Raw genomic sequence first — 22,611 nt, forward strand, 5'->3', positions numbered from 1 at the left:
CTTGTTCATTTGTTCCCCTACATTCACCTTGGTCATGTCCCAAAGTTCCACAATTCTCACATATCCCACTTGGGATTGATGAGGATGCCGTCATGGCATTAACATGATGCTTCGATGATTTTGAGTTTTCCTCAAGTCTAGCCATAGCTTGTTCAAACTTCAAGTTGATTGTGTCAATGTGAGCACTAAGTTGAGCACCCAATTGAGTAACGGAGTCCACTTCATGCTTTCCTCCTCTAGTAGCCTTGCGAGGTCTACTATATTGTGAGTTATGGACCGCCATTTCCTCAATCTTGTTCCATGTTTGATTGTCATCAACTTCGGTGAACATTCCATTTGATCCCATATTGAGAATGTTCCTAGAATCTTCATATAAACCATTCCAAAATTGTTGCACCAAAAACCATTCGCTAAGTCCATGGTGAGGACATGAGCGACAAATTCCTTTGAACCGCTCCCAAGCTTCATACAAAGACTCTTCATCCCTTTGCTTAAAACCCGTAATTTAAGCTCTTAGCATGTTGGTCTTTTCCGGTGGGTAGAATTTTTTGTAGAAAGCTAAAGCCAAATTCTTCCAAGAATCTATTCCAAGGGTGGCCTTATCAAGGCCCTTCAACCATTGCTTTGCGGTGCCGATTAAGGAAAAAGGAAATAAGACCCATCTAATTTGGTCTTGAGTCACGCCCGTTTGAGAGATAGCATCACAATAATCGCAAAAGGTTTCCATATGAGAATGAGGGTCCTCACTAGGCATCCCCCCAAATTGGCTCCTCTCAACTAGTTGGATGAAGGCGGACTTGGCAATAAAATTTCCGGTGAGATGTTGCGGTGTAGGAGTACCATTTGGTAGATTCTCCTCGGTGGGTACGGAGTGTGACGAGAATTTTGGCATTGTAGGTGGATTTTGTGGGGTATTGTGTAATGGGTTTTCTTCTCCTTCTATTGCGAAAGGATTGACAAACTCACTAGTGGGTTGGACAACTTCACCAACACCTCTCAAATTCCTCCTAACAAGTCTCCTATTGTTCGTCAAGGTTCTTTCGATTTCACGGTCAAAAGGTAACAAATCACTTTGTAACCTTCTAGACATGCAAAATATCAAACAACTCAAAAACAATTAGAACAAACCTTGAGGGGTTTTACTTCCTCAAGGCGAAGAAAGACACAACTAATAACAAAAAGGAAATCTAAGTCAAACAAACACCGTCCCCGGCAACGGCGCCATTTTTGATGCGACTCCGCTAAGTGTTCACAAATTAAGATGTGGTCGTTGGTCACGGTCGAATCAAAACACAATTTATAGCTTAACAAGCAACTCTACAATTAGTAAAGAGGCAAGTAAAGGTCGGATCCCAAGGGACGGGAGTTGAAATGAGATTTCTATTGTAACTAGTGGTGTCTAAGGGGTGTCACAAATTGGGTTGATGTAGAAGGTTACTAAACTAGAATAACAATGAAAATAAACAAGCAAGATGAATTAAAGGGGTGTAAACAATTGATTAAAGGCACTAGGGTGTCATGGGATCATAGGGGAATCATGGGATATGATCATACAAACATGTTCTCAAATTATAAGCAAGCAATTATTGTTGTGATGGATTGAGTTGGGTTATATCTTACAATCCTAGGAAAGTTTGGGTCCCGGAGCCGAATCGATTAGATTGTACAACACCTACAAGTCGACTTAATCTTCCCTACTCAACAACATGCATGGTCTAATGAGACTCGAGTTGGGTTATGTCTTACAAGTCTCATTGAAAAGATAGAAGATGATAGTAAATGCAAGGATTCATAGGCTTAGCATTTCATCAAATATAACATGTGCATGAGTTGAGATCAAGACAAGCAAGCAAATAAAACATGAAAGCATATTAATTTAAGCATGAATCATTCCCCATGTTGGTTTCCCCTAATCACCCATTAACCCTAGCTAAGAGACTACTCACTCATTATCATGTTGATCATGCTATCAAGGTTGTCAATCATACCAACAATATGAAACATGATGAATAAATGAAAGTAATTAACAATAATTAAAAAGGGATTAAGAGATTATACCTACTAATGATTCCAATAACAAAGCAAGAATAATAGAAGTACTTGAATGCTAGATTGAGAGGTTGTCAATCCCCCAATAATAACCCAAATAATCTTCAATTACCCAAAATAAAGGATGAACAAAAGAGAGATTAAAGAAATAAAACTTGGATTAAAACTTGATTAATACTTGATTACAATATTGAAGAGAGATTTGATTGATATTAACTACACTAATTATTGATAAGAAGAACATGCTCCTCTAATTAGCCTAATGGGGTATTTATAGTGAAAATTAGGGAGGATGCATTAGGGTTAACTAAGGGCTAAACTAGTAATTACACTTTTAAGTTGAGCAAGGAGGACCCGGTATTTCTCGAGAGAAGGGCTTCTCTTTTCGTAGCTTGAAGAAGACAATCCGTCTTTGTGAAGAAATCCTGGCGGAATAAGGTCGGGACGGACGGATTTGGGCGGTGGAATCCGAGCGGATTCTGGGGAATCCGGGCGGATTGTTGAGGGGAATCCGAGCGGATTCTCGCGTGGGACGCTCGGATTGTGCGGACGGACGGATTGTTGACAATCCGCTCGGATTGTCGGTCAAAGATAGTAACTTCTTCTTTTCTTCCCTTTTCTTCATAAATTCCTTGGGGATTTCCTTGGGGACTCAAGGATCTTTCCTCAACATTGCTCTTCTACTATGATATGTACAAAGGCCTTCTAATCTTGTCTCTCCTTGATGCTTGGTCATTGAATTCGATCAATTTAGTCTCGTTTTGCCATGAAAATGCAAGATTCTTACTCCTTTCCTACCAAGGGATCAAAATCTCAAAGAATATGCAAAACAAAGGACTAAAGATAAGAAATGACCCAAATAAGCACTAAAAAGCATGGAAACAAGGCTAATTCGGGGGCTAAATATGCGCCAATTATGGTCACATCAAATGTTGAAAGGCAGCACATTGCTCAAAAGGACTAGGACAATTCTCTGAAACATGCCCCTCAGCTCCACATCTTCTACAGACGAAAGAACCGTCTGAAACAGCATTTACCTGATACATCCCTCCTTTGGAAGCTCCTCATAACTCATATTTGTCAAATCTCGCAGTAAGAGCTTCTAGTGCAGCTACAGAAGAAGATTCAGCAGCTCTTCTTTGATTACCTCTGGAGTTCCCATATTCGACCTTATGGGTGGCCAAATCATCAATGATCTTCCACCCCTTAGTCTCTCCCATGTTCTCAAGAAATCGGCCATTGGTCGCAAAGATCCAAAATAGCCCTCTGATCGTAATACAGCCCGTTATAGAACTGATTGCATAAACTCCACTTTTCGAAACCATGGTGCGGAATGGTTCGCACCAGCTTCTTGAAACGGACCCATGCCTCATGAAAGTTCTCATCAGGCCCTTGTTTAAAGCTCGTGATCTGAGCTCTAATGGCAATAGTCTTCGATGCAGAAAAGTACTTCTTGTAAAATGCTAAAGCTAGTGAATTCCAGTCTGTTATCCCATGAGCAGCCCGGTCTAGATTCCTATACCACTCCCTTGCAGCATCGCGGAGTGAGAAGATAAACATGGTTTCTTTTATCTGATCCGGGGTCACGCCAGGTGGTGGGGGTATGGAGTAGCAATAATCGATAAAGGTCTCCATGTGCTTAGCTGCATCTTCATTTGCAGCTCCCCCAAATTGGTTTCTCTCAACCAAATTGATATAAGACGGCTTTGGCTCGAATTTTCTTGCGTCCCCTGGTAATACAAATCCCTTATAGAGATTCGCCGCTGTCGGCTCAGAGTGACTGGCAATAGTTGCTTCTTCAGCCATTTCTAGAAAGTCCGGAGAAGTGACTGCCTCAGTGATGAATTGAAACGGAGATGAAGGTGGATCCTCCTCAAACAGAGCGTTCTCGTAATAACTAGACAGAGTACTCAGCTCTTCCTCTGTCGGTAATACCCTAGTTGATCGCCTCAACTCGCGCAAAGATTTCTCAATCTCAGGATTATAAGGCAATAATTCACCACCCTGTGACCTGCGCATAAGAAGAAGCTACAAATAGAATATAAGAATAGTTTAAGGAACGGATGCCCCTTAAACTAAAAGAAGGACTAAAAATTAAAACAACAAATAATTTAAACGATTGCCTCCCCGGCAACGGCGCCAAAATTTGACACGGCTATCGCAACCCTATCAAAGATAAAACCTAACGGTCTCAACTAAAATGTAGCAGAGGCAGTCGAGTATCGAATCCACAGGGAGGTAATGTAATTATCAGCTATCTAATTCTAGTCCTAAGGTAACAATTGGGGGTTTTGTTGAATTGATTTCTAAACTACGAGATTTAAAGGAAGAGAAATAAAAGTAAGAGTAATAAAAGCAAGAAAATCGGTTTAAACTATCAAGAAGAGAGGGACATGTCGGGATTTCGGTTCACTACGGTAGTCCAATGACTCAGCTGTAAATGATTCAGACGAACTAATGTGAGACGGATGTTGAAAGGTCCTTTCGGTCCACTTTCTATCCTAAAATACCACTAACTTAACTTTCATCCTCATTAGGGTAGTCTACTGTTTATAGCAGGCCTATTTAGTCCAATCTTTCAATCCAGGATTAATTTTAGCCAGATTAAAGGGTGACATAGAAGCGTGCACTCAACTAAGTCGAATAAATACAATTAAATTGCTATAGTGACAAGGTCTCACAATCAATTCATCTAATTCATTTACTACATCGTCACATTTCTACCGCAGATCCCCTAATCCCAACATGAAAGGGGTTTAGCTACTCATATCGCTAATTAAACTAACAGCATTTAATTTTCCAGCAGTAAACATTATAAAATAAACGATAAATTGCATAAAAGAAATTAGGGCAAAGAAGTAAATGCAATGAAACGAAGAATTAAAGCAACAAAAGGTTAATTATTAATAGGGGAAGAGAAAGGAATTACAATCCAAGCGATTCCGGCGTAAAGAACACAAAATCCGAGTAAAAGCAATCCCGAAATAAAGTTACAGTGAAGAGGAATAAAGCAACGTAACAAGTTTAGCAGTAGGAAGTTTGATAGATTAAAAGATAAGATAGAAGATGTTCTTAACCTAGTTAACATAGGTTTAAATAGAAAAGCAAGCAAAGTTTAGCGAAATAATTAACACACGGGCTGATTAAGCCCATTAACCATCGAAACCACTCGATCGAGTGGATTAAAACCACTCGATCGACCAACTCTTCAGCAAAATCCACTCGATCGACCAAATAGTTACTCGATCGAGTGAATGGTCCTTCTGCAACTTAAGGATCGAGTACAAAAGTACTCGATCGACCAACTTGGGGTGTAGAAACCACTCGATCGAGTGGAAAAACTGCTCGATCGAGTGCTTCATCTTCAATTCAGCTCAATTCCGCCACCAAATGCCTCGTAATGCATGCCACGACGCCTTCAAATGCAGTATCTCACTCTGGAACAATCCCGTCTCCTCTAAATGCATGCAAAAAGGACGAAAAAGGGTACGATTCCGCTACTTTCGCGTTCATTTCTACAAAATGGACAAAACGAACCAAAGTAGCCAATTCAGGGCAAAATACCATAAAAGTAGTATGAAAATGCATAGAAATACGTGCTGAAATAGGCTAAAAAGACTATACATTAGGCACGTATCACCGCCCACTGAGGTACTCGGTCGAGTACATAACATACTAGGTCGAGTACAGGATACTCGGTCGAGTAACTATATTACTCGGCCGAGTTTTTGAATCCAGAAGCAAACGTAATTATCACAGAGGATTACTCGGTCGAGTATTGGGAATACTCGGCCGAGTAGCCCTTACTCGGTCGAGTACTACTTTACTCGGTCGAGTACCAACACAATTCTCAAAGATCGTCCGTTTTAAAAAACAGTCATATCTCACTCGTTACTTGGTCATTTTGGGCGTGTGACCTATCGTTAGAATCGTAAGAAGACAAGCTATCACTTAAATTTGGAATCACAGATATATCATTTCTAGAACTTGACTTATGACAGTTTTAAGACAACCCTTCCGTAATCGATCTTCATACAAATCAAATTTTCTAAACCCAAACAATTTGAACATGCATAAGGCAACAACAACAACTCAATACTTCAAGAAAGCAGTACATAATTGAACTCTTATCACACTCACATGAAAATTAAACACAACATTCATATATATATAGACGCATGACCTTAATCACATGCTACTACCAACAACCAAACATTAACATCATCATGATCATATACGCATGTACCACCACCCTTTTGAAAGACACATAATAAACACTTAATATGCCAACATATTCCCTACTAAAATTCAAATCAGTAAATCTCGCCACGCTTTTCACATGTTTCCACATACCACTTCTCATACCGCATTATCCAACCATTCAAGTTCCAAGTACCACACACATACATGACTCGACACATAATAGTCCCCCCCCCCCATGTGACCGGCTTGAGATCGTAAGGGCCTTAATGCGACTTCGGGACGTCTCCCAAGTCTTTGCGGTAGCTCCAAACAACTCTCCCCGGGTTCATTTTATTTAGACTCCCTAAGTTCATTGGGTTCATTAGTTTTAGGTGCCGGAATCGTCGGCTCTGACACCACTTTGTAACAACCCCTCATACCAAGGTACCTTACCAAGGACTACCCTAGTATGAAAGGCTGTTACCATCTCGGTTGCCCGATGTTAGTATATCAAAAGCAACAATCCAAAACAACTTTAATAGAGTATAAAGAGTTTAACGATTACATAACCTCAGACCAACTCAACATAAAAGCGTAAGGAACTCAATACAACTGAAATCAAAGACAGCTAAACTCGTAACAGCGGAAGCTAGACTCGAAGTGATGACTCCCCATGACTGTCCCATAGCTAAACATCTGCATTACCTGTTATAATCTGCTCACCATCCCCGAATGGATCACCGCAGGTTTTACAAAACAACAACACGGGGTCAGTACCGCTCAATCAAGATAAGACAAACAAATATTGTAACCGGCTGATCATCCTCCACAGTAACCGACTACACACCGAAGTGTGTAGCCCTGCCAGATTACCCATCGCAACAGGTAATCCACTCGCCGATGGGTGACCGCAGCCCATCCCCACCAAGTCCAGCTCATCAACGAGCAACTAACAATCCCTGTCCCTTAATGTGCACATCCCCTCCCGTGACAGGTTCCACGGAGGGCGAACTACGGTGTGAAGCCACTCCCGCAAGCGACTCCACCACAATCACACAACACCACAGCATCACAGCTGTCACAACACCACAACCGTCACAACACAACCACATCACCACCGCCATCACAACACCCATACTCCGATGATCAACAGATAATAACAATTACAACACAAGCACGTCTTAAATCGCTTAACGAATCGAGTAGGAAACCCTACCTTTTCGCAATCCGCTTACGCTGCAATCAACCATACAAATGCATAACAATTACCACATCTTCACCTACACCAACAATCACATAATACAATCACTAACTGCAAAACCCCCATTTCCCCCAATTCATAATCAAGAACAAACCCTAAAATATAAATCAGTGAATATGAAGATGGGGACTTACCGACGACGAATCAAAAGGAATGAATGCAATTGCTATGATCACCCACACACAAGGAGAGTTTAGGAGATGATTAGGGCGTCGTAGAATGTTTTTAGGTTTGTAAAGCGTAATTAGAAACAGTCTAGCGTAATATATATAATGCCCTAATCATTTCCAAATCAAACCGCGGAAAAACACTCGACGGACCGGATACTCAGTCGAGTATAGAGTATACTCGGCCGAGTACCCTCTACTCGGCCGAGTATTCCACATACTCGGCCGAGTATTCCTAGGCAGTAGCCAAACAGGGACCACGACACACTTTACTCGACCGAGTAGGCCATACTCGGTCGAGTACCAGCCTATAAAATCTGTAGTATTACAATAGAGTACCCAAAGACTCATAAAACCGTAGTATTATAGTCTTCCCTCCTTAAAAAGAACTTCGTCCCCGAAGTTCAACCCATACCCAAAACAAACATACTAACTCGATCAAGACACAACAACGCAACTAACAACTCAAAACAAAACTCCAACCTACAAATATGAACTCGTAACACCAACTCCACCAACTATTCCTACCTCCACAACATGGCTCACGATATCGTATCAACTACATCATAGTCTCCCTCGACACTAACTCCATACACTACCAACTACCATCCACAAACGTTTCTAGCTCCGTTTCACTAACATATTATCAACCTTAAAATCCAATATCAAGACACTCATAAATATCAAACGGAATGTTACATTCTACCACCCTTAAAAGGACCTTCGTCCTCGAAGTTTACTCACACTCATAAACATCATCATCCCACTGTCAACACTCTCCAACTCCTAAACATCATCATCCAACTGTCAACACTATCAAAGTATTCTCCCATTCCTAAACATCGAACTACTACAAGCACGTCCATGACCTTTTAACACTATCAACCACAATATATACAAATCCATTCTTTATGCTACACCAACACTCTACTTCCAATTATACTACGACATGCACAACCCTAAAACGCTCTTTGCCGCATCCTACTCCTCTTAAGACACATGTTACGTCCTCGTAACTCACTAATACTAGATCCTTAGCTATATCCTCTCATTATCTTCATCACCACCACATGTCAAAGATAACCGCCTATACCCTCACACCTATAACCATTCCTATTTCCAAGGCTCTCTTACTTAAACAGTTCTCATACCTCAACTCATTCTGCATGCCATCTAACCAATACCACAAAATCCAGATCATAACAGACACTCTAACTCTTCCACATTACAGCAACACGACATACCTCTCAATATAAACTATATAAAACTCCTATCGCCAAAAGCATAACTCACGATCCACACTTGTTACGTACACTCACACTAGATCCTCAAGTTCCTTTCTTTCATTACCACAAAACTCATTCATAACTCAACATGACACCAATTCCCAACACCCTATACTCACTGTCTCAACGAAAGATTATGAACCACCCGCAGCTTTCAGATCATTACCACACATGTTCTACGAATCACTTGCCATGACTATGTCTACCGATGCCTCATCTTAAAACAAGATCAAAATTACTGTAACAACCTCTCACAACTGTGTCCTATCAACAGAATATCACTATGCCATGACAACCACGGAAACAAATACAACTCTCTTCCATATCATATTCTACCCTCACTCCCAAGCTGAAACTAGCAAGAAACATCAACAAACAAAATAACAATCTATATATGTCTAACCGAAACTCACAAGGAACAACAGTAAACAAACAACAATCTATGTATAACTGGTATGTACTTTCGAAAACTCGTATCGTAATCATCCCGCCTACTCCACCACAACCGGTGACGGCATCGCAACACCGCCACTAACAGCCGCACCGCAGCGCGAAAATACCCGCATCACAACACGAAATACCATGCCCGGATCACCACCCGAGGCACAACAACCACATCGATAGACATAACCACTTACACTATTCTCATGCATACTGACTCAAGACAACTTCCTGGACAAGAAAACTTACTCAAAACCATTTTACTAGCTCACAACACAACATATTGTACGGAATAAACAGATAAGAACCTCATGAATACCATCCATACCTTTTCACGAAATAAACATATATCATGCATACACATACAAGTATAACTAGCCATGCCAGATCACTCGAATTATTACCTTTTTAAACATCATTCCACTAGGTTACCGTATCCAACATATATTACAGAACATTCAGATAACAGCTTATAACTATCGCACCATACCACTTCTCGTGAGGTCAGAACTCCACATAAACATTTATATATATATTAGACCCGTAATGACATGTGAGCCATGACAATGGATGCTAGCTGGGAAATTTGGACGTGATGGGTATCACCACAGGAGTCGACCGCTTATTAGCTAGCTTTATATTGGCATTATTCTATTTTATTTAAGTTTTCCGCTGTAAGTTGTAAGATAGTTTATTTTACGATTATGCAATAAAGAATTACATTATTTTTCTATTGTTGTTTTTTATATATACTACCTCGGGAAACCGCGATAGTAACCCCTCTATTTACTCGGAATTGTCTTGCTAAAGCCCCCTGGATAAATGAAAGTCATATTAGAGCGATGATAGACTATCACGCACCTAACAAAGATAAATGCCCTAGTAACAAATGAATGTAGTAGTAGGGGTCGAACATAAGGAGACGGGAGTTGCTAAACAAGTTGTCATGGAGCGAATTTTATCAAGGTTGATTAACGATTGGGTGTTGGTTTGATTGCTAAAACTTGTGATAATATAATGTAAAATCGATAATAATCATAAAATAGTCTAGGGGAGTCGGGTCACACATGCAAATATGTAAATACTCATGTCAAACTAGGAATTGATAATAACGATAATTGTTTAGGTTTAAAGACGACCACCTCTCAGCCTTATTGTCAACCATAGAACATGTTCTAGCGAGCTCTCGCTATTACTAGATCGGTCTACTAAAACATGCTTAGTGTAATTCAATTTCGTGCCTCTCGATTTATAAAAGTGAATTTACAAATTTAATCTAAGATTGTGATCAATAATCAAAGAATAGCAAACAATACAAGCATGTGGTTGAAACGGTTAAAGGATATTATAGCATCCTAATTCAACAATAACAAATACTAATTGTGCATGACTTCCCTATTCCCTAGACAAAATGAACTACTCGCTCATATTGAAAATTAAACTAATAACATATGATATAATAAACATGATGAAATGTATTTATGAAAGTGCTATGAATAAACTTATGATAACAATAACTTAACAATGAAATGTAATAGACTAATAACGATATGGAAGTGATAATGATAATGAAAACAATGTAACAATAAAAATGATGGATGAATTAACGAAGTAATGCTAGAAACAAAATTACCGTAACAAGGTAAATAGAACTTGAATAAGAAGAACACAAATGAGAAACCCAAATAACTTGAATGGAAAGTTTGAATTAATAACTTGAAATGCCTAAAGGAAATTTTTTATAACAATAAGGAAATGCTTAAAGGAAATATAAACTATTCTAAAAACTGAAATAAAGTGTATGAAGGTGTGTAAAAATGGTATCCGAAATGACGGATTCAACACCCCTTATATAGGAATAAGGGGTGAAACGTAAAAAAAAAACTCAAAGAGGGGCAACCCCGATCGGGGACACCTCACCCCGATCGGGGTCGTGGTGATCCGGGTTTAATGCCTTTAATTCTTGATTAATTGGTGCATGGAATACAAAGCTACGTCTTAATGCTCCTTAATTCTTCCGACTTAAAGCACAATTTGGAATCCTAAGCTTGCAACTTCACTTGATCATTTGGACTTTATTTGGGCCTCATTTTGATTTCTTTACTTGTGCATCAATCCATGTTAGTTTCCTAATATCGCTCTATAAGACCACCTTATCACTATAAATAGATTGTATGACCTAATAAGAAACTTATTTCTCACATAAGGACACGATATCACATAAAAGAAAGAGAGGGAGAATAAGGAGAAAAGCAAAGGAATTTATCATCTTTTATTCGCCTCAAGGTAAAACCGTCTTATAAAATAATGTATTGATTTTGTAATTATTACAACTCGTAAACTAGACCATCGTATGACGAACTAAGACCGTCACCATGACCGCGGACCACCAGGGTGTGACCAGACCCACCAGTGACCACCGTTGACCGGCGGGAGAGGGTAGTTATTAGGGTTTTCGAATGATGGTTATGGGTTGTTAGTTACACGATGAACACGGGTTTGCAACCCCTAGTCTGACTCGTCTGACCTGGGCTTTGTAGGGTAGGGTCGTGGTGATTAGTCGGTCCTATTGGTGGTGTTAGGGTGGTCGGAGATGGTGGTTTTTGTGGGTGGTTGATGGGTTGTCGAGTAGGTGTTTGAATTTGTGGGTGTCGTGAGTTGCTGCTAGGGTGTGTCATTGGGGGTCGTGTCATGGTGGCATTACTGGTGTTCAGTGTGGGGTGATGTAGCAGGTGGTGGTGGCTCATGGTTGCTGCGTGGTGGCCGTATATGGCGGATTGTTTACATGGGTTTGGGCGAGTTGTTGTTAGTGTTAATTGTTGTTGTTGTTGTTGTTGTTGTTGTTGTTGTTGTTGTTGTTGTTGTTGTTGTTGTTGTTGTTGTTGTTGTTGTTGTTGTTGTTGTTGTTGTTGTTGTTGTTGTTGTTGTTGTTGTTGTTGTTATTGTTGTTGTTGTTGTTGTTGTTGTTGTTGTTGTTGTTGTTGTTGTTGTTAGGTCGTGGGTGGCATAAATGCCAGTATGGTGGTCGTGACGGGGTTATTGGTGGTGCTGGGTACTGTGGGGGCTAGGTCTGGTAGTGGTGGTAGTAGTGGTGGATATTGCTGGTGGTCGTGATTAGTGGTGTAAATCGTGAGTTATTTAAGTTGCGTCGGTTTCGTATATTTTTTTTTTGCGGGATTAGGGCAGGTGTTTAAGGTGGGCTCGGGTGGAGGTTGGTCGAAATTGGCTCTTGCTTTCTATCAAAAGTTTTTTCCACCGGAGAAAACTTAAACTTTGAGGAGCCAAATCACGGGATTCCGTCAACAAGCTCTTGAGAGCTTATATGAAGCTTGGGAGAGGTACAAGGAGTTGCAAAGGCAATGCCCACATCATGGGTTGGATGCTTGGTTCCTAGCTATAACTGTGACACCCCCATACTCCAAGTGCCTTACCAGGACCACTTAAGGTATGAGAACGTCACCATCTCGGTTACCCGAGGCAATGATAATCAAATGACAATGAAGAAACATAATTTAAATAACGATATAGTTTATAGTGATTACATGATCAAAACCAAAACTGTTAAACTGAAATACAAGGTTCTCAGACGGTCTACTGATAAAACTATCAAAGCTATAAAACATCGTCCGACACAGCGGAAGACTTCTAAATGCCACGTGATGGCTCATCCCAGCTATCCCATACGCGTCATATCATACCTGCTCAATAACTGCTCACATTCCCCGAATGGATCACCACAATTTTTAAAACATTTAAACGGGGTCAGTACTAATTACACAATCAAAGTCACACTGAAACAATCATACAAACAGCTCATACACAAACTCAGTCTCCATCTCCAATCGCCTCATAACTGACTACACACTAAAGTGTGTAGCCCTACCAGAGTACCCATCGCAATAGATACTCCTCGCCGCCAGTGGGGGACCGCAGCCGTTCCCACCTAAGCCCCGCTCATCTCCATCGAGCGATAAACCCATGTTCATTAATGTGCACATCCCTCCTGTGGCGGGTTCCACAGAAGGCGAATCAAGGGCGTGAAGCCACTCCCGCAAGTGACTCCACTCAGCCAGGGACGCACCCCGAAGAACACAGACAGATACAACAACAGTCAACGACAATAAACAACAACCGTCACAACACCAACAATTACCAACAACCAATTCCGATTTATAATTACTCAATAACAATAACAATCACCACACAATCATGTAACTAATACTGAGTAGGGAAACCCTACCTGGAATGCAACACAAACAGCAGACGATCTAGTAGCTGTCTCAAAACCTTTCCTCTACGAACCCTCCTCCTATGCACATAATCATACAATCACTACCACATCAACATAAACATAGAAAACCCCCAATCCCAAAATTAGGGTTTAAACAACCTTAACCAAATGCTATAAAAATGGTACGTAGGACTTACCCTTGACGCAAGGATCACAATGATACAAAGAACGATGAAATCCGACCTCTCTAGCTCCGGGATTTGCCAATAATGCGAATAGGAAGAACAACGTAGTTTGCAATCTCTTTTGAGTGTATTAGGTTTATAAAAAGTGTTTATGAAAGATGACGGCGTAATATAAATACTAATTCACATTATTAACAAAACCCGTCGAGATATAACCCGTTAACCGACTTACTCGATCGAGTAACTAACATACTCGATCGAGTACCAAGGCTACTCGATCGAGTACCCTACAGGCAGAACACTGTTTCGTAAATCAAAACATGCTTACTCGACAGAGTAAGCCCCGCTCGATAGAGTACCCAGAGACTCATAAAACTGTAGTATTACAGTCTTCCCTCCTTAAAAAGAACTTCGTCCCCGAAGTTCAACCCATACTCAAATAAACACACAAACTCGACCAAGACACAACAACATAGCTAAGAACTCAAACGAAAACCCAACCTATAAAACATGAACTCTCAACACCAACTCCACCAACTACGTCTACCTCCACAACATGATTCACGATATCGTATCCACCACATTATAGCCTCTCTCGACACTAACTCCATACACTAGCAACTACCATCCACAAACGCTGCTAGCTCCGTTTCACTAACATATTATCCACCAGCAAATCCAAAACCAAGACACCCATAAACATCAAATGGAATGTTACATTCTACCACCCTTAAAAGGAACTTCGTCCTCGAAGTTTACTCACACTCATAACATCATCATCCAACTGTCAACACTATTGAAATATTCTCCCATTCCTAAACATTGAACTACTACAAGCACGGTCATGACCTTTAATAAAATCAATCAAAGCAAATATCCATCCTTTGTGCTACACCAACACTCTACATCCAATTATACTACCATATGCACAACCATCAAAATCTCTTTTATCGCATCCTACTCCTCTTAAGATAAATGTTACGTCCTCGTAACTCACTAATACTAAATCCTAGCTATTTCTTCTCATTATCCCCATCACCACCGCATGTCAAAGATAACCACCTATAATCTAAACACTCGCCATGCATATATCTAAGGCTCTCTTACTTAAACAACTCTCATACTTCAATTCACTCGTCACACCACCTAACCTATACCTCAAAATCTTTAGCTTAACCAAAACTTCAATTGTTCCCTATTACTGCCAAAACGACATAATCATCTATATCTGCACCTATCTCCATACTCATAACTCACGATCCACAATTATTACATGCACTCACACTAGATCCTCAAGTTCTTTTCTTTCATTACCGCAAAACTCATACATAACTTAACATGACACTAATTCCCAACACCCTACACTCACTGTCTCAACATAAGATTATGAACCACCTGCAGCTTTCAGATCATTACCACACATGTTCTACGAATCACTTGTCATGACTATGTGCACCAATGCCTCATCTACAACAAGATCAATCAGTCTTTGTAAATAACTTCTCAACAATCGTGTCCCATCAACGAATATCACTATACTATGACAACAACGAAAACATATACAACTCTCTTTCATACCATATTCTACCCTCACTCCCAAGCTGAAACTAGCAAGAAACATCAACAAACAAAACAACAGTCTATATGTCTAACCGAAACTCACAAGGAACAACAGTAAATAAACAACAACCTATGTATAACTGGTATGTACTTTCGAAAACTCGTATCGTAATCATCCCGCCTACTCCACCACAACCGGTGACGGCATCGCAACACCGCAACCAACAGCCGCACCGTAGCACGAAAATACCCGCATCACAACACGAAGTACCGTGCCCGGATCACCACCCGAGGCACAACAACCACATCGATAGACATCACAACCACATACAATTCCCACAAACATTGATTCAGTATAACTTTCCGGACAAGAAAACTTACTCAAAACTGCTTTACTAAATCACAACACAACATATTATGCGGAATAAACAGACAAGAATCTCATGAACATCATCCTTACCATTTCACGGAATACACATGTATTATAAATACACATACAATTATAACTAGCCATGCCAGATCAATCAAATTATTACCCTTTTTTTTATTCAATTAGGTTACCGTACTCAACATATAGAAAATTCAGATAACAACTTTATAATTATCACACCATACTACTTCTTGTGAGGTCAGAACCTCACACAAACATTTATACACATTATAGACCCGTAATCACATCCAACTAGTCAATCCTGATCACGTAAGTTACCACTTGATAAAGGTTACCTCTCGCCCGAGCTTAACTCGTATGCCCCTCATAACATATTCTCCCATTCGCATACCATCACCTCCTGCCAAGTATTACCATACCATTAATATTCAACTACTAGCACCCGCCTCATATAACCATATTTTATACTTCCTCCCAAATGTACATATCAATCCGGCCTCTACAAAATCAACCTCTTTAGAATTGTTATCCTTCTTATCTATCATCACCCTTAACCACTAGTGACAATACCACAATACCCCCACTGCTCGTATAACAAACCCTTTTACATTCATCTCTAAACTTCACGGTTTCTTTCTATCTTTGGTTAACATCCCAAATAACGAACATCAAATCCATCAACAAAAATTACCTCAACACTATTCCCAATTCCATCCTTAATTGCATCGTCACCCAACTCACCACTAAGATCTCATATCGTGTAAATTCTTTACTCGGCTTCTTACTTTCCTTAATTCCCCGAAACTCATGACTAATCATATTGTCCTGAAATTCCTATATAACCATTTACTAACATCCTCATGATATTATCATACATCTGGGCGATTCCTGACTTCCATATCAGATAACTCCGATCGACATCTTTCTCAGCTTACTTTTATCCTTCTTATCTCTTTACACTCAACAATACCAATTAATGATTCAACTCCTTATTCCTTCTACCTAACTCTTTAGTGCTCCGGTTACCTTCTCATTGCTCAAAAACTCAAATCCCATTATTTCATATCAGTATCATCTCACTCTTTCTTACTACGGATCTTCTCTTATCATGCTATCACTCACACTTATCACCAATCAATCAAGACCATCTCATGCTATCACTCACACTGATCTTCAATCACCTTTTTTTTTTCTAGAATCCCAAAACTCATTTCATCACGTTACTTGCCCAAGGAAATTACACATTAGTTTCACCTCTTGATATTACAAATTCCCAAACTCACTCACTATCTGCAAATCCACATCGCGACATGTCTCCATTGAGTTCGCTATATACCACTCTTCTTAATCCCTCTAAAACGGCCTTTCACTACATATATTCTTAACCCACACGATTTCTAACCATCTCCCTCCATAATTCTTTACACATCTCAAGTTGCCACTATCCACATCCTTCCTTTCAATCTTTTCATTCTCACGTTCCTTAGACTCACATCATCCCTTGCCCATATTCACTTACTTTTACATTACTCAACACACAATGATATCACTCATCTCATCTCACAAAACATGCTCCATGCCTTAATAAACCTTACCAATCCTTCTTTTCTCTTCCACTGCCTATCATAACCGCATATCACTCATGCCCTCCCCACCGAACTCACACTCGCCAAAAGTGCCACTCTTTACATCATAAGATTGGGTAACTTACGCATCAGGACCATTATATACATAAAACAATGCATAACGAAGTAAAATAACACATTTGAATCAAACATAATATGCAACGAAGTCAAAAGATAAGCATATGACCCAAAACAGGGGTCACTAGATCGAGTACATGCCACTCGATCAAGTGAGTGACTTACCTTGTGCCTGTTTCATTTTTGATTTTTAATTTTCCAACTTTGCTTGAAACGATTGACATGAGCCATTTTATTGTTGTTTACAGGGTGACCGCGAGCTGGAGCGAGAGTTGACCCAGTCTCGAGAGGAGACAGCTGAAGCGCTCCATGTTTAAGTTATGATGGAAGAAGTGAATCTCATGTTTAAGTATAACTTCCATCGTGGACTTCTTTCACGGGTTATACAAATCCATGTTTAAGTTATGGATTTGTGATCTCATGTGAGGACCGCATTCTCCATCGTGGACTTCTTCCGTCACGCGTTTTATTGCTTCTGTGGACATCTGGACAATACGTCAAATTCTTGTTTATACAAAACAACATCATCTGTCGATATGGTTGCCCACATGAGATCATTAGTGATAATGGATCACATTTCCAAGCTGAGGCCGAGCAATTGCTAGCCAAATACAAGATTAGGCATCACCACTCTTCGCCCTATAGACCACAGACTAACGGCGCGGTAGAGGCGGCAAACAAGAATGTTGTCACGATTCTCAAGAAAATGATTGACAACTATAGAGATTGGCCAAGCAAGATACCCTTTGCTTTGTGGGGGTATCGTACATCTGTTAGGACGCCCACTGGGGCTACTCCTTTCTATTTGACCTACGGCATGGAAGCTGTGCAACCAGTCGAGCTAGAGATACCATCTTTGCGTATTTTACTCGAAAGTCAAATCCCGGAAGCCGATTGGATGAGGGATAGATATGAAGAACTCATCCTCCTGGATGAACGTAGGCTACGCGCCTAGCATAATGTCCAAACATATCAAGCACGTATCAAACGAGCTTTCAACAAAAGGGTTAGGCCAAGAAACATCAAGGAAGGAGACTTAGTGCTCAAATCGGTTAGAGCTCTTCTACCTGTTGACCCACGGGGAAAATTTAAACCTAATTGGGCCAGACCATTTCTAGTCAAATCCATACTCCCAGGGGGTGCGGTTAGAATCACTGACTTAGACGGGAATGAGTTTTCAAACCCAACAAACCTTGACCAACTAAAACGGTACTATGCCTAGAATAGGAACAAAAACGCGCCTCGCGTAACCCCACGTGTCGCTCTTGTGACACTAAATTAACGGCCCCTGGCCAAGCTGAAATAAGCTAATGTCACTGTGCTCTTGCATTTTGACAAATTTGTCATCCTCGTATCATCAAATAAACTAAATTTGCACCTTCAGAGTAAGCAAAAAGCTCATGCTTATTTTCTAAGTTCATTACAAGCTCTTGCTTAGAACAATTATTCTTTTACATTTACTCGAACTACGCGCAAGGGTTTGATTTCATTTTTTAAGTGAATACGTAGGCAATCCTTCACAGGATTCAACCCGTTATATCTAAAATGTAAATAGAAGGACATTTGCATTGCATTTGGAATTCGACAAGAATAATAAATAGAAAATCACAACGGTTTCATAACCATTTAACCTTTTTTTTATTTCATCCATTTTCTAATAATAATAGTACGCTACATAATAAAAATAGAATAGGCTAGGATTCTAAAAACCCACCTTTTTATTACAACAACAATAATAATAATAATCAAATAATAAATAAAGACTCGGGCTATTCCTCCATCTTCCCCTTGCCCTTGTCATTCTTGTCATATTTCTTGTCACGACCTCGAGCCGGACGCTCTTGCGCCACTTCAGACCTAATCACCAACGGTCTTTCTCGAGGCCTAGCTTTTCCATTCTTGCCAATCACCATTTCCGCGACAGGAGTAGTCTTTGGTTTCTTCGAAGGATGAACAACTTGAAACCCGGCTTCTTCTTCTCCCTCTGTCAGATGCTTCTCTTTCTCTTTCTCTACCTCGCGCACCTTGTAGTCAACGGGCTCGCGCTTCCTCAATCTCTCGCGCTCTTCCGGAGTAGTAGCCTTTCTCCATCGCAGATAAGAATCCGACACCCATAAGGCATTGGCGGAGAAATTCAAGAACCACATGTTTCTTTGAGCCCATTTAATGGCCCATTCTCTTCGGCTCTCTGTAGTAAGCGCCATAGCAGTCTGCGGGATGGTATCAAGCTTCGGGATCGTCTGTTTCAGCCCAACTTGTCTCATCAGCCTTTCCGGAAAGATACACACCATAAACTCCAATCCAGGAATGCGCACGGACCTAGTGGGATCCAAAGAAGACACTCCAGTGACGGATTTGAGGTGCCACCACGGTACGACCCACCTAATTAAGGGACCATCGTCGCTCTTCAGCTTGTTCTTCCAGTAATCACAGACCCGAGTGAAGTCCACCATATACAACCTCGTCCTCATCGCAATCGAGCGGGCATGATAAGAAAGAACATGAACTGGGGGCTCGATCAATCGGAGCCGTTCCATAAGCCAAACCTACCAAAAGCGGGTATTAGACATCAAAAAAAAAAAAAAAAAAAAAAACGAAAAAAAAAAAATGAAACAAAAAAACACAAACATGTCTTTTACCTGCAAAATGACGGGACTTCCCAAATACGGTAGATCACAGTTGGATTTCCTATTATCCAAGCCCAAAAGAATCTCTCCTAAGCATAAGCAAGCTGGGCTCCTGCGCAGCTCCATTTGCTCAACAAGGCCCAGAAGACGGGGATCACCTCTCAAGTCTTCATCAACATGCCCTTGGAAGATATGCAGATGCAACAAGCAAAAACCAAATGCCCTCCGCCTAGCAACATGAGAAACGGTGGGGTCGGCCCTGTTGATGAATCGATCTATGAAGTCCAACATCCTCACGCCTTTCGAGGTAACTAGACGGTCCACCTCAAGTCTAGTCAACCCAAGCAAGTCTCTAAATTTGCTCTTGTACCCTTGCGAAGTAGAAGGAATGACAGGCAAGTGTTCGGGATCCCACCCGCCAATAGCAGCAATTTCTTCAGGAAATGGGCAAATATCACCTCCAGGGAACGCAAAAACATGGTAATTCGGGTCCCAATAGTCAAGACAAGCATCCAAGAACGGTTTAACAACCTTGATGAGTTTTAGACTCAACAAAGACCCAAAATTATAAGAGCCCATATCATGTTTCTCCATGCTCGAAAATTCGTTGGTCCATTCCTTCAAGCGAACCTCCAAAGTATTCATAATGAGAAAATTATTTTGAGAATTTTATGTGAAATTAGACGAAGAAGAGACGGAAGATTTGTGTGAATAAAAGCTCCATTGACGTTTCTATTTATACTAATTTCTGTTTCTAAAAATCCGTCAGAGCAGAACACCTTGGGAACAGGCGCAGCACCTGCTGCGCCTCTTCAAAGGGACGCAGCTCATGCTGCGCCTCTTCCTCAGCTTCACTTCTGTGATTTTCCGCGTTGGATCTTTCCTAATTCCGTGACGAATAATTTCCTATTCCTACGGGTTTTTATTTTGGTAAATACGTGAAGATTACCATGTTTCAGGTTTCCTAATTTCGCGGGCACGCATTTCGAGGCGACATCGACATTTTCGCCATTTTATCACACTTGTACATTTTCATTTTAGGCAATAATTTTCATTTTAATTCATCATTTTAGGAAATAATTTTCATTTTAATTCATCGTTTTAGGGAATAATTTTCGTTTTAATTCATTTTAGTTTTATATTTCTTATTTAATTCATTTATTTTAGAAAATAATTTTCAATTTACCGAATTTCAACATTTATATATTAATTTCAATTTCCTAATTTCATTTCTACATTTCTAACTTATAGATTTCTATTTTTTTCTTTTTTTAGGGGTAACCCTCCCTACCGTCCGGTCATTTCCTGCAATTTTTTGCATTTTTTTTGCATTTTTGCATCTTTTGAGTCTCTCATTTTGCGCTAATTAAGGCCATATGTATATATACATGTATGTTTTGCGTGATTTCTATGTAAATTTCGGCAGCATGACGGCGTAAACCGTCATCTACCAAACTGTTCGAGCTAACTGCGGATACAAGCAACGCAACCCAAAGAAAAGGGCTCTCAAGCCATCTCATATACACCAAACAAGGGAAATGTACAACAAACTGGGGGCTCTCGCCCCAAACAAAGTCCAAAAATGTCCAAAATCGATGTCCAAATGTGCAAATCTACAAAAGCTACACAAAACTACTGCTGGTCGCCCTCCAACTCTGCAACTCTTGCCGCAAGAACGGCAATCTCGGCGTCCCGAACCTCGAGCTCCCTCAACAAGCGAGCTGTCTCCTCTCGAGACTGGGTCAACTCTCGCTCCAGCTCGCGGTCACCCTGTAAACAACAACAAAATTGGTTCATGTCAATCGTTTCAAGCAAAGTCGGAAATTAAAAAATCAAAAATGGAATAGGCATAAGGTTCATACCTGACGACCTCGACCGCCGACAAGTGCCTCGACGGCAGTAGCTCGCAGCCGGTTGGCCACACTCCACAACGCCACAAACCGAGACGGCGCAACCTGTATTTTCAAAAAGAAATTCTCAACAATCGAACAAACTCAATCAAATGTGTTCTTACACAGAAGTTATACAAGTTAGAGGCTCACCCTCCGAATCGATGATCTTTGCGCCGATCGTCTAGGCCAAAGATCCGTCACAGCCACGTCAAAGTCACGCAGCTCGGAGATCGTCGTACTCCCAGCCGCGTCAGTGTACTCGAGGCTCTCGGGGTACTATGGGGGCTCGATGCCCGCCGCCTCGACCTCCTGCAAAGTCAAGTATTTCTCATTAATCGGTGATCTTTCATCATAGTTCTCAAAAGGAAATCAAGTCAAGAGAGAGAGTAAAGATGCTCACCACTACCAGCCAGTACGCCAATCTCCCGTAGAGGAACGCCGAGTAGTCCTTGCCAGGAAGAAGGAGGGCGTCACCACTGGCACCAGCCAAGTCCGCCTCCCTCTCAGCCTCAGAAGGCTCCCTGAACATTGTCCTGGGAAGATCGACGGGAACCGTCAACACGTCCCGAGAGCACTGACGAGCCAAGCGCTCGCCCAAGTACAACACAGGACCCATCGACGTCCTCAACAGCAGTC

At 40.8% G+C, this 22,611-nt stretch overlaps 2 non-coding genes across 2 annotated transcripts; one reads left to right on the top strand and one right to left on the bottom strand.

Moving 5' to 3' along the window:
• The first annotated feature begins 413 nt into the window (after positions 1-413).
• Positions 414-520, top strand: LOC141618515 (small nucleolar RNA R71). The gene has a single exon (XR_012531416.1). It is a non-coding gene; the product is annotated as a small nucleolar RNA R71 (small nucleolar RNA).
• Positions 521-12,656: 12,136 nt separating this feature from the next.
• On the bottom strand, positions 12,657-12,763 carry LOC141618233 (small nucleolar RNA R71). Its single transcript, XR_012531336.1, has one exon. It is a non-coding gene; the product is annotated as a small nucleolar RNA R71 (small nucleolar RNA).
• Positions 12,764-22,611: the final 9,848 nt, after the last annotated feature.

The sequence above is a fragment of the Silene latifolia genome, chromosome 1 (assembly GCF_048544455.1).
Source record: "Silene latifolia isolate original U9 population chromosome 1, ASM4854445v1, whole genome shotgun sequence".
Lineage (NCBI taxonomy): Eukaryota > Viridiplantae > Streptophyta > Magnoliopsida > Caryophyllales > Caryophyllaceae > Silene > Silene latifolia.